Source organism: Phoxinus phoxinus (genome assembly GCF_949152265.1).
Source record: "Phoxinus phoxinus genome assembly, chromosome: 6".
Classification (NCBI taxonomy): Eukaryota; Metazoa; Chordata; class Actinopteri; order Cypriniformes; family Leuciscidae; genus Phoxinus; species Phoxinus phoxinus.
This window is the reverse complement of record NC_136881.1, coordinates 17131798-17144400: the sequence shown is the minus strand read 5'-3', so window position 1 is coordinate 17144400 and position 12603 is coordinate 17131798. Positions and strand designations below refer to the sequence as shown.

The window sequence follows — 12603 nt, the reverse complement described above, 5'->3', positions numbered from 1 at the left end:
TCAAAGAAATCAAGTACATTGGTATATTAACATAACATATCTTAATGAAATACAGTTCCCTTTCGATACAGTATGCTTCGCATGACGTCACAGAATCTTCTCTGATTGCTATGGCTAATGGGAACGGCTGCAAAACGCTGTGCTACTAGTGCAGAACAGAGCCGTACTGTGAAGCCGTAGCCCAGGGGCACTTAGCGAGGAGGGCCCCAGGCAGACTACTAGAATAAGGGACGTAAGATGTCCAGAAAAGGTAGACTCGGGTTTGCTGACCGGAGTCTGAGGGTATAGCAAGTCTAGAAAAACCTAGAGGGTGGAGCCTGGTCTAGGCCGACACTGACAGGACTTGTGCCTGAATGGCCGGTACGTCCAGGCTGTAGAACCTGATAAAGGTGGATGGCGAGGACCAAGAGAAGTGAACCGCATCGAAAGGGAATGCTCCAGTTACTCACGTAACTTCGGCTCCCTGAGATAACGGGAATGAGCATTGCATATCGGGCCGTGCTACATGCTGAGTCGACACTGTCGTGCTTCAGTCGAGAAAGTCTGGCTAGATGGTCGTTCAGTGCTACTTGTATAGGCAGTCGGTCCCGTCCATCTTAGCAGGCTGAAAGGCCATTTGTCTGTGCAATTCACAGACGTGAACCAATCGGGGTTCAGAGCGTAGCTCCAACCATAGCGATCAGAGAAAATACAGGGAACCGAGGTTACGCAAGTAACCGGAGCTTTATTATAAGTTCAAGGATTTTCCTGCATTGAAAATATTTTGGTGCTCAATGAAGAGCTTCAAAGGTTCATTTACAACGTGTTTTTGCAGCGTTGAGCTTTGGAGCCAATCACACATATCTGTTGAGTAGGGCTGCAACGTTGTCGACAAAAATCGATAATAGAAATTAGTGTTGTCAAAAGACCCGGTACTTCGGTACCATTTCGGTACTAAAAAAATAAAATGGTTACGGTACCAGCTTTTCTTAAGTACCGGTGGCACCGAAGTATCGGATTAATCCGGTTCTTGATGCGCTGTCCGAACGGTGCACAGTTGCGTCCTCTTAAACACACTGAGACATGGCGACCGGCAGCGCTGCTAATGCGGTGGCTCTGAATCCACTTGTTGACAAGAATGGAGGAAAGAGCCGTTCACATAGCGCGTGCAAATTCCAGGCGCGCCTCTGTTCATGGTTGCATAGCAACGACAGACGCAACGGGAAAGTACGCGCTTGTTGAGAGGAGAAAGCGGTGCAAACTGCGCTCTCCATGATGACGAGGAAGTATCATCAAATAATTAATTGATTTCTAGCCCTTGCATTAGCTTTACTACTACTAGATATATTCATTGAGATGAGAAATAAAAAGCCGCCCTGTACAGCTATGATCAGCTGTTCGGGCGAGCTTTCCATGTTGCTACGGAAAGGCCGTTTTTGTCACATGACCTGTTGAGATGCTTCTATTATAAGCCGCGCGCCTACATTTGAAGTAACAAATTTGCACGCGCATAAAACGCGATATGTGAATGGCCCATAAAGTGGTACCGTGTGCGGTTGTATCTAGTTTAAAAGGCCTTTTAAATATGAACGCAGTTTTGGATTAAATAAAAGGACAGTCAAGTCAAATAAAACACGTTTTATCTCCCGTTTAGTTGGTAACACTGCAATACCATTCATTAACATTACTAAATGCCTTATCTAACATCAACACATTGAGTGAACAATATAGTTTTACAATGTTTGTGAATATTATTTAATAAACACTTGATTGTTCATGAACAGATAAAACTTTTGATTTTAAAAATGTATTAGTAGGCTACATTTTTAAATTACCCCAAGGAGAATAATTGCTTATTGCTTATAATTGCTTAACTATTGTTAGGTCATTTTATCTAATGTTATCTAACAAATTGATATACACTTTAATATATGCAAATTTAATCTAAATTAGCTTTGGTACCGAAATTAGTACCGAGAACCGTGGATTTTCACAGGTATCGGTACCGAATACTGAAATTTTGGTACCGTGACAACACTAATAGAAATAGTCGACAATTAATTTCATTGTCGAAGTTGTCACCAGACATGTTTTTTCCGACCGAGTGAGGCATCTCTCTTCATTACAATCTCTGCCGAGAGTCGCACATGCGCATTAGCTTCACTGCTGAGCGATAACATACAGAAATGGCGGCGTCCAACGCAGCAGCTGCGCGTACCAAAACATCTAAAGTTTGGGAGCATTTTAGCCTGGATACGGCGAATAAAAAGATTACCTGCATGGTTTGCAAAGTCCTTGCGTATCACGGCAGCACCTTGGTGATGCACGAACATTTAGAGAAAGCGTTGCCACCCGTCCCGGTTTTCCAGGGATTGTTCTCTTTTTTGAGCGACAGTCCCAGACAGTTTATATTCTTTCCCGGGACACGAATTGTCCCGTTTTTTGTGAAAATGTACTTCTAAAGTAGAATTTCCTGGTAGGGATGCACCGATCCGATATTCAGTATCGGTATCGGCTCCGATACTGACATTTTTGCTGGATCGGGTATCGGTCAGACCAGGCCGATCCAAATCCGATATTGTGCGCATACTATTCTGTGCTATTGTTAAGCCCCACAAAAGGCACAAAAACATTATAAAGCACCATAAAGTTGTCGTGCACTATATTATAAGTGTTCTGAAGCCATTATATAGTATAATGTGAGATATAAATTAATATTTAAGTCATTAAATTCAAGATCACGTACACTTTTCCCTCCGCTGCGGCTGTCAGTCATTCTCCATTCAGCATCAAACAGCGCATCGCGTTCGGTTACGAGTCAACACGATGAACAACTCTCTCCAAGATGATTTAATGTTACTATAATTATACTTGATCTGTAGATAAAGCTCTACTATGGTTTTGCATTAAACAACTTTATCTTGCTGGACTTTATTGCTGTACCTTAACTACTTTCTACCGGGTGTCTGTCTCTCACAACACTGGAGTCAGAGCACTAGCAGCTAACTGTTTTTCACGCGCACAGTAAATGACATTTAAAACTGTTAAAAGAAAATAATAAATAAACTATTGATTAGATAGATACTGTATAATACTCTACGCATCAATATGTCTTTCCTTCGTGCTTTGAAATCTTCAATGTGGACTCGACGCGCTGCGCGCTGTGACTCGTGTTGCTTCAAGCGCATCATTCTGCGCTCGGGATGCGCATACACGTTGTGTGCCGCTTTTCAGCGACTGTTCTGTATAGTTAGGGCCCAAGCCCTGAAAGGGCGCAGAGCCCTATTGTTCTTCTAAGGGTTTTTTGTTATTCTTCTTTATAATAATTTTTTTTCAAGGTTTTTGCCACTTTTGGGGGCCTTAACGTGCTCAAAAACTCTTGAAACTTTGCACACGGGTCAGAACCCGCGGCCATTAGAGCCGGACTGAAGCTGGTACCCGGGCGTGGCAGGGGGGCTCGACAGCGCCCCCTGGAACGGGGTCCAAAAACTTGGTCCATAAATCAAACACGCTTGCATGAAATAATATGAAACTCGGTACACTTATAGATCTCATCGGTTCATATATCCTTCATGCTCTGACTTTTTACCCCAGCCCAACAGGAAGTCGGCTATTTGGCGTAGTTTAAAAAACACATGCAATGGAATTTAAAATACTCCTCCTAGACGATTCAACCAATCACCACGAAACTCGGTGTGCATGAAGTCAAGACATTGAGGATGAAAAGTTGCGAGGGGATTTTTGATATCTCGAACGGTTTGGCCGTGGCGAGGAAACGAATTTATGGCGAATATTGGAAACAGGAAGTGTGTTATAACTTCTGCATACATTAACTGATCTTGATGAAACTTCAGCAGTGTGTTCGCTGTAAGAGGCCGATCACATGGATGTGACTATTGTGAGTCAAAGTTATAGCGCCACCAACTGGCAGCAGGAAGTGTGTCACTTTCAAAATGCTTTGAAATCACCCTCTTATTTTTACCCGATTTGCTTCAAACTTTCATCTGTATAATGTAAACACACGACAGATGTAGACCTGTGAAAGGATTATTGATATCTTTAATACTGTCGCCATGGCAACGCTTTAAACTTTTATATTCTTTTTGGATGCATTTGAGGCTCTTAACATGCTTCAAATTGCATGAAACTCAACATGCATTTGACATTTATTGCCTAGTACACTTGTGCGAAGTTTCAGAAACGGGCGTGGTAAGGGGCTCAGTAGCGCCACCTTTAGTCAAAAATGGGGTATTAGTTTTACCTACAGTAACCAAACTCGGTACGTATATTCTTCTCTTCGATCCGGACAACTTTCTAATTTACAGTCATTAGCTCCGACCAACAGGAAGACAGATATTTTGGTTTGAATGTGTACTGTTTGGAGCATTTTCCCTCTGCCCCTCTGTGTGTGTGTGTGTGTGTGTGTGAGGAGGGGGGCTAGTTTAGTTTAACCCTTTCTCTGCTGTGTGCAAAATCTCTGGCACTTTTGAGGACCTTAACGTGCTCGAAAACTCTTGCAATTTTGCACAAATGTCAGACCCCCCGGCCATTAGGGCCGGGCTGAAGCTGGTACCCGGGCGTTGCAGGGGGGCTCGACAGCGCCCCCTGGAATGGGATTCGAACACTTGTCCGTATATCAAACACGCTTGCATGAATTAATATGAAACTCGGTACACATATAGATTTAATCGGGCCGAACAACTTTCCCTGGGTCAAGTTTTACGCCAGCCCAACAGGAAGTCGGCTATTACGGGTTGATTGGAGAACGCTTGCTCTCGCATTTGAAACACTTCTCCTAGAGAATTCATCCGATGACCACGAAACTCGGTCAGCATGAAGTCAAGACATGGAAGATGATAAATTGCCAGGGGATTTTTGATAACTCGAACGGTTTGGCCGTGGCGAGGAAACAAATTTATGATTAAAAAAGGATGCATAAAGTGTGTTATAACTTAGTTATAGTTTTACCTACAGTAACCAAACTCGGTACGTATATTCTTCTCTTCGATCCGGACAACTTTCTAATTTACAGTCATTAGCTCCGACCAACAGGAAGTCAGATATTGTGGTTTGAATGTGTATTTTCTCTCTCTCTGTCTCTCTGCCATTCTGTGTGTGTGTGTGTGTCTGTCTGTGTGGGGAGGGGAGGGGAGGGGAGGGGGGATGTGTGTGTGTGTGTGTGTGTGTGTGTGTGATTTTGGTTGGGTGACAGTTGTAGGTTACAGTTTGACAAGAGTTTATAGTTTAATAAAAGCACAATGTTGTGTTTCATTGCGAGTGTACACATATATAAGGAAACACTTTGCATTTTGAATGATGGTCTGTATGAACAAAATGACGGAGTATGTTTTTATGTCTCCATTGTTCGATCGAGCCACACACACACACACACACACACACACACAGCATTCCAGCATTGCAATCTTGACATCGCAGCATGTTCATTATAGCCTTAATAAAATATAATAATAAAATAGTCAACCTTACATATAACAATTACACTGCTCTGTTTAAATAGTCATTTGTACAGTTTGTGCCGTTCATAGTAAGCACCGCTCCACTGTGATGTTTCCAAGCACATTTTTGCGCATTTGAAGAGGATAATTTTTCTATATTGGAACGTGAGTGTACAAAGTGTACAAAGTACAAAGCCTATAAAAAGAATAGTTTAGCATCCAAAAATGTTAATAATATATATAATAATATATATGTTAAAAATAGGGGGGAAAAAAGAATTTACATAATATATATATATATATATATATTATATATATATATATATATATATATATATATATATATATATATATATATATATATATATATAATTAAAGCTGCAAGCAGCGATGGAGGGCCCAAGCCGGTGGCACCGCCACCCGGTGCCTTTAGTTCCACTAAAGGCACCAGGGTGGCGGTGCCACCGGCTTGGGCCCGCAATCGCTGCTTGCAGCTTTAATTCTGTATTATTCATCATGTTGCTGCCTCATTAAACCACTGTGCTATACATTTAAAACATGTCTCAATTTTATAGTAGGCTATAAAATAATTAATCTTTTTGATTTTTGTTATCTTGTTTTTCATTAATGTATTTTACAACAATACAAAGAGCAATGTGTAACGTTTTACCAGATTTAGTGTTACACTTATTCTCATATTTGTTCCCCACTAAATGTTTTTTTATGTTCAGATTTAATACAATTATTGAGCACTTGTGATTTTTCTAGACTAAATTTTACTGCTTAATTATCCACTATTCTAGTTTATAATAGCATTTTTTGTCATAGATTATGGTCATATTTTTTTTGATTTGTTGTTTTTCTTTGTAATTAAGTTGTCTGTATTATGTAGATTGTGTTTAACACACAAAAGAGTGATTATCAGTTCAACACACATAGTTATAGAAATTCCACTTGATTAAAAAAAAAACTGCCCTGGTATCGGATCGGTACTCGGTATCGGCCGATATTGAATTGCTGGTATCGGAATCGGTATCGGAAACAAAAAAGGTGGATCGGAGCATCCCTATTTCCTGGTTTCAAATTAAACCGTTTCCGTCTACTGTTACTGTTTTTTCTTCATGGTTGTGTACATCCAATCCTGTGTCCGTAAACAGGTAAAACAGTGGATTGGCCAACCAGGCGTTTACTTGTATTTGATTGGAAGCTGAACTTATCGCCTAGCAACTGCCTGTGCTATCGGTCGGTCGCGTGCGCGCATCAACACACATCCAGGATGAAACAGCGTGAGTTCAGTTCAGGGTGGGAAATTAGCACCCGCCACCCGCCGAGGGCGGGTACTTTTTCAAAGTGGCGGGTCACTTTGCCGTGCATACCAGCCACAGTGGCGGGTGGATTATAATAATGCTGCGTTCGCACCAAAAGCGCGCGTAAACGCGTCTTTACATTGACTTACCATTGAATGTATTAAGTAGTAACCAATAAACACATGCTGCATTTCATTGTACGGATTGGACAGCCTTTGTCAAAGAATGCGGTTGCTAAGTAACAATAATACACTTTTGTCGAGTAACTCTTTTGATTGGTTTTCAGCGCTGTGTGTCACGGCGCTGAAGAGACCGTTATACTGTATAACTTATACACATAGCTGAGAATAAAAAAAGTGTATATATATAGCTGAGCTGGTGCAGAAGAAAGGGACATTTTTTTTTTTTTATCTGGCGACATATCCCTGGTGTTAGGAGGCCCGCAGCGGAGTCAGCAGTTATACATGAACAACTACAAACTGAGGGCGAAGTAAAGAAAACGAAAAGGTAACGTTACTTTTCTAACAAGTGGCGCATTGATGACCAAGGGAAACATTATCCTATCTTCCCGACGACCAGTCTATGCACTGCACTTAGGTTCGTCTGAAATGGGAAAGTGTCGGTTTAATCCGATGTGGCCACAAATGCCAGAATTCAATAATTTAAACCCCAAATCAGAGCTTTTCTGTTAAAAGAACATGTTTTCTACACGGTCTTTTCAATAGGGATGTTCGCCGGAGTCAAATGTGACGTCACGATATGGGCGTGGTCGCGAACTGGTTGGCAGAAAGAACCAAAATATGTCGCAGACTCGCAGCAGTCTACCTGTGTTTTGTCAGCATATGCTAATTATTTGTCCGAAGAACCAAAAAAGAGATATAAGGTTAAGCTTTTATATAACCAGGGTTCATGTTCTCTGCCTGATCAATATCACCTGAGTGAGAATTGGAGCAAAAGCCCGGACACATGGCCAGATTTGACATTCGGCGACATCTATCTGTATCTCATCGACACGCCATCCATGTTTACCAGAGAGTCGATGAAGGCGTACAAATCTTTAGATGCCTATAAATTAAGTAATAATTACGAATATTACTTGTTGTAACTAAGGATAACTGGTAAATATGTTACAACTAGAGTAAAAATACAGGTGTAATTTATCCATGGGCTATATTTTGAATCAAAATTATCTTACCTCTGATATATAACATTGGTTAACATATACGTAAAATGTATGAATAAAAATACAATAATTTGCCCTTAATTTATAAGGGTATGTCAGTGTTATTATACTTCCATTGCTCAGTCACAGCATGCACAAAAAGTTATGTAAACAAACACATTGACACGTCTTCCGCGGTATTTTGTACAGTTATTCATTCATTAATTAACCCATCAATGCGATAGAACCTACTAGTAACATTTATTTACAAAATTAGTTTTAATTTTTAACGCAAAATGTAGGTAGCAGACGCGATCGTGGTCCGCTGGCTCCCATTGTTTTCCGCTGGGTATAGACGCCTAATTGCAGAAATTCAAAGCTTTCTTTCTTGATTCAGGCTGTTTAGGTACGCGGTAGAAGCTCTTGGGGTTATTACTCTTATCGAACCTGTTAACACAGCCGATCACAAAGCACGATACAACCATTTTCTTCTGTGTTTGCGCTGCGCTTTAAGCGGTCATTACTTTTCTTCTGCCAACCAGAGCGCGTCGTGACGTCACGGCGAACATCCCTATAGTATCTGGCAATGCGCGCGCGCGCTCTCTACACTGCTGAAGCGCGGATGATCTGAAAACACAGACAAGCTGGCGATCTTTATTTGAGATTTTCTACTTAAATTAAAGTGTCATTCAGTCGGTCTGTGTTCTGTCACGAGCCGCTTGCGCTATTTGTGCGACTAAATCTGCGATCAAAATGCAGGCTGATATCCAGCAGTGTTTTTAATGTTGATCATATATGAGCAAGAATGCAATGTTTCCCGAATATCCACACGATTTCAAATGTGACATTGATTGTATACAATAGTAAAAAAAAGGGTAACATTTAAGTGATGTACTGCATTTAAAACAGTATAGTCCGGCTTATTGCTCTATTTTGCAACGAAATCTGTGGCTTTGAACGAACCGTGAGATTCAATGAATTAATGACTGGATGACCGCCACCTACTGGCTATTTTAATATAATATTTTTATCAATATTAAACGTTTTTTTAACATTGCATATTTATTGAACATTGTTTTATTTAAAGCATTATTTATTTTTAAAAGGTATTATAAAGGTTAAAAATTAAATGGAAAAATGTATTAAAGGGGGCGAATATTGTCCCTTAATGGAAAAGGTGTGACTGCAATTTAAGTGGAAGAGAGGGGGTACGGCACTCAAAAATATTGGAGAACCACGGAACTTAGGAAAAGTGATATGTAGAATTGCACAAGTGCTACTGCTAAAGAGTGCAATGTAAATAATTGATCATAAGCTTAATTGAATGGCCTAGAGAGAATAATTATGACATTTTTCTGTCTAAAGACTACATATAAAATAGCTACCTAAAGTAACTGCAGTTTACTAAAAGTAATGACTAAAAGTTTGCATTCATAAGCATTTTCGTCTGAAGTTGAAGACTAAGACTGAATCAAAAATGGTTGCCAAAATGAACACTGGCCTACACACACCAAGCGCACTACAACGCTGTTGCGTATGTATTAAATATGACTGATCATTTAAATAAAATGTTTTATTTAATTCAACTAGCCTACATAGTAGCCTACATAATTATTTTCCAGGGTTTAAAATTTATACAGATTTGATATTTTCCCCTCATACTTATGTTGGAATGGGTACGAAGTTGGCATTGAATTTCATTTGAAATGGTATTAAAAAGGTCTTAAAAAGCCTTGAATTTAAGCTGGAGGATCCTGGGGGTACCCTGAAATAAATAAAAAACGTATTGAAGCAATTTCTTTCTTGCAATTTGAATTCCAGAAAAAGTGGCTGGTAAAAAATATAAGTGGCTGGTAAAATTGGGCATCCACCAGCCACTGTGGCTGGTGGACAGAAAAGTTAATTTCCCACCCTGGTTCAGTTGCTAGCTAGCTTTTTAAAAACATTCTATTTACATCTATTGTGTGAAATGGGGGGCGAGACGGACGAGGAGGACAACACACAAAATCGGATGAGCCACCAGTGTCAAAGAAATTTTTTTTTACAACCTACAACTCAGACTGGGCGAAACGAGAGAACTTTTCTGAATGGGAAAATATTTTTCCCATTCCCCTAACACCATTCCCCTGTTTACTTGATTTTAATTTATTTTTTCTTATAAAACAAATGTGCCTGTCCTTTATAAAAATGATAGTTTCTTTATTTATGCATTTATGTCTATATTGACCGAGCACTGTGCCTAATTGGTTTTAGACAGGGCATTTTTATTTACTTTTAGTATGAATCGGCTTATCAGCAGCAAAGTTCAATAAAATATGCAGTTTTCATTGAAGTACCCCTTTCTTTCTTGTGTTTACTATCATTTTCCACAGAATTAAAGCAATCTCATGCTAAATTTTTGATTTTTTTTATAATTGTTCGATTAGTCGACTAATCGTTTCAATAGTCGGTGACTAGTCGACTATTAAAATAGTCGTTAGTTGCAGCCCTACTGTTGAGAGTGTGAAAGCAATGGCCAATCAGGTATTCTCCATGCTCGCCAATCCTTTTGGTTATAACCAACAAAGTATAAATATTATGTAAAATAGAGATTCATTGTGCAGCATCGACAGCTTCATTCATAATATTGGGAGTATTTACAAAAGTGCAGTTTTGTGAACCTCGCTTTGAGCTGAATGGACAGCTTCAGTGATTATAATGACGATCGTTGCTCGCTCTCTGTATATAATAGATTTTTCATTCTGCTAACTACAAATTGCAAAGTTTTGGATTTACAACTGTATTTAAATGTGCAATGAATTCGATTGAAAGTGATAACCATAGCACTGGATGGAACAAAAGAATCTGATGCCAAATGATCTGTGAATTAAGTCTTGTTTATGTAAAATAATAGACCTGCTACATTTTCTATAGGGATGCACCAATCCACTTTTTTTCAGAATGGATCCGATACCAAACATTCTGAGTATCGACCGATACCGGCGCAGTTTTTTTTTTAAAGCAAGTAGAATTTCTATAACTCTGTGTGTTGAACTGATAATCACTCTTTTGTGTGTTAAACACAATCTACTTAATACAGACAACTTCATTATAAAGGAAAAACAACAAATAAAAAAAAATATGATCATAATTATGACAGAAATGCTATTATAAACTAGATTAGTGGATAATTCAGCAGTAAAATTAATTCTAGAAAAATCACGAGTGCACAATAATTGTATAAAATCTGAACATTTGGTGGGGAACAAAATAAGAGGCAATAAGTGTAAAACTAAATCTGGTAAAACGTTACACATTGCTCTTTGTATTGTTGCAAAATACATTCATGAAAAACAAGATAACAAAAATCAAAAAGATAAAATATTTTATATATATATATATATTATACTATAAAATTGAGACATGTTTTAAAGTAACACCATGTACAGTAGCTTTTGCTCTCGGGGTCCCCCTACAGTTGGGAAACAGTATTGTCTTCTACTACTGTCCTAAAATCTGTCATGGTTACACCAGGGGATACACGTGCATTTGTTGACAAGCCGATACCCCTGAACTCTGCAGAAGGAGTTCTCACGTCTTGGGCAGACTGCCTGCGCTGTGTGTGAAATGTCTTCATCCCAGGTACAGTGGCATATATTTCAGCATGTCATATGAATTAATTTCATGGGTTTTATTTTTTTCAAACGCCAAAAGATGGCGTAGCTCACGTTTACAAGCCAGCGTCATTACATAATGAATATGCTAATTCAATTCAATGTTTGTGTGGTAGGTAATAGTCATATATCGTCAATATTATAATATCAAGCTACCATAGATTAATCTGCGAATTTTAAAAATCGATTTGAATTATAGCCTTAGGCAAGACAATTTTAACCAGAAAAATAAATAAACAAACATGACTATCAGCCTGCAGTCATTAGGATAGTTATCCTAAAATATAATTTTGTCCGTCTATTCATGTAGCTATTACTAGTCCGTAATAAAATAAAATCCAGCAAGATAAAGTTGTTTTATGCAAAACTACAGATCAAGTATAATAATAGTAACATTGAATCATCTTGGAGAGTTGCATCGAGTTGACTCGTAACCGAACGCGATGCGCTGTTTGATGCTGAATGAAGAATGATTGACAGCCGCAGCGGAGGGAAAAGTTTACGTGATCTTGAATTTAATGACTTATATATTCATTTCTATCTCACATTATAATATATAATGGCTTCAGGACACTTATAATATAGTGTACGAAAACTGTATGGTGCTTTATAATGTTTTTGTGCCTTTTGTGGGGCTTAACAATAACAGAATAGTATACGCACAATATCGGATTTGGATCGGCCTCGTCTGACCGATACCCGATCCGGCAAAAATGTCAGTATTGGAGCATTTTTGCCGGATCGGGTATCGGTCAGACGAGGCCGATCCAAATCCGATACTGGATTGATACTGAGTATCGGATCGGTGCATCCCTAATTTTCTATGTAATGTGTTACTTTGTTGCTCCTTTTATAACTTTTCAAATCAGTCACTCAGTGACTTTTAAATTAGGGGTGTCACGATTCTCCAAATCCTCGATTCAATAAAATTTCAGATTCTAAGGTCACGATTCGATTTGACTTCAGTGAAAGAGGAGGGGGTTCAAGTTCTGTCGATGGGTCTCCTGCATTTGCCATGCTATCTTTTGACTGGCTGTAGCTAAGTT

At 39.1% G+C, this 12603-nt stretch overlaps 1 protein-coding gene across 1 annotated transcript in view; it reads right to left on the bottom strand.

Annotated features, from left to right (window-relative positions):
• Positions 1-12603, bottom strand: part of mnd1 (meiotic nuclear divisions 1 homolog) — a 49103-nt gene that overhangs the window by 28361 nt on the left and 8139 nt on the right. The gene's annotated exons all lie outside the window — the stretch shown is intronic.